The sequence below is a fragment of the Puma concolor genome, chromosome A2 (assembly GCF_028749965.1).
Source record: "Puma concolor isolate L17-30 chromosome A2, mPumCon1.1.hap2, whole genome shotgun sequence".
Classification (NCBI taxonomy): Eukaryota; Metazoa; Chordata; class Mammalia; order Carnivora; family Felidae; genus Puma; species Puma concolor.
The window spans coordinates 111,546,662-111,548,114 of record NC_141668.1 but is presented as its reverse complement, the minus strand read 5'-3'; positions in this window follow the sequence as shown (position 1 = coordinate 111,548,114).

The window sequence follows — 1,453 nt, the reverse complement described above, 5'->3', positions numbered from 1 at the left end:
GCCTCCACGCCCCGCACCCGATCTAGCCCGGCAGCAGTCCGGGGCTGGAAGGACGGAGCCTGGGTGGAAAGAGCCGGATCGCCGGTGGGGCGGAGCCTTCGGTTGGCCCCGGGGTACCATCCTCCACCCAAGGCCAAGAAGCGTCAGCAAAGTGGCGTGTCGGCGGGGGTCGGGGGAGCACTGTGCCCTCTTGAGGGGTTTTTGCTGCCTTACGTGAGGGAGGGGACCTGGTGTGGGGAAGCAGACCTCTACAGACGACTACCCCAGGATCTTCCATCCCCGAGAGTCAAGCCTAAGACTGCCCCCTAATCCCCCCAAGGTCACCCTGTAGCCTTGTTTCCACAGGTGTCTCCAGGTCCTGCCCGAACTCTGCCTCATTGTAGGTCGTTCCTGGCCAGACTCTGGGAGGAGAGGTGGGGGTTCTCAGTTCATGCCCTGCTGGCCAGCGGGGCTCTTTGCCTCACCTGGTCACCGGCCACTGATCCACACTCCAGGTGAGCGCTCAACTTGCTGAGGCCTCCTGTGTGTGAGGGGAGGAGAGTAAAGTCAGGCCATCGAAAGATAGAAGATAAACATCCAGCTAGTCCAGGCCTGACCCCCCGCTCCCTGCTGCCCACAAGTCAGGCTAGAAGGGAACCCAGGGAGCAGCTGATGCTGTGTGCGGGTGTGCACCTGAGATGACACTTGGTGGTGTGAGTGTGTGGGAAAGGGTGCTGTGGTCAACCACAGTTTTAATTTTTTTTTTAACGTTTATTTATTTTTGAGACAGAGAGAGACAAAGCATGACCAGGGGAGGGTCAGAGAGAGGGAGACACAAAATCTGAAACAGGCTCCAGGCTGTCAGCACAGAGCCCGACACGGGGCTCGAACTCACGGAGGGAGAAATCATGACCTGAGCCGAAGTCGGCCGCTTAACCGACTGAGCCACCCAGACGCCCCTCAACCACAGTTTTATAGCTGCTCTTGAAAAAGCTGATTCCAGGGGCGCCTGGCTGGCACAGTGGGTTAAGCGTCCGACTTCAGCCAGGTCACCATCTCACGGTCCGTGAGTTCGAGCCCCGCGTCAGGCTCTGGGCTGATGGCTCGGAGCCTGGAGCCTGTTTCCGATTCTGTGTCTCCCTCTCTCTCTGCCCCTCCCCCGTTCATGCTCTGTCTCTCTCTGTCCCAAAAATAAAGAAAAAAAAAAAAAAAAAAGAAAAAGCTGATTCCAAACCCAGCAGGTTCCACTTGCCCCTGTGTGAGATCAGGAAATTTTCCTGACCTCTCTCTGTGCCCCAGTTCCCTGTGCAATGGATCAGGGAGTGCTAAGTCCTAGATGTTAGTGATTATTTTTACAGTTCCTGCCTGTTTCTGGCAAGTGACTGGTTTCTGTACCAGTGGTAATATAAAAATTCCCTCTAATTACATTTATCCAAGTTTCAAAGGCCTATTTAAGGAAAAATATTAAGCAAAT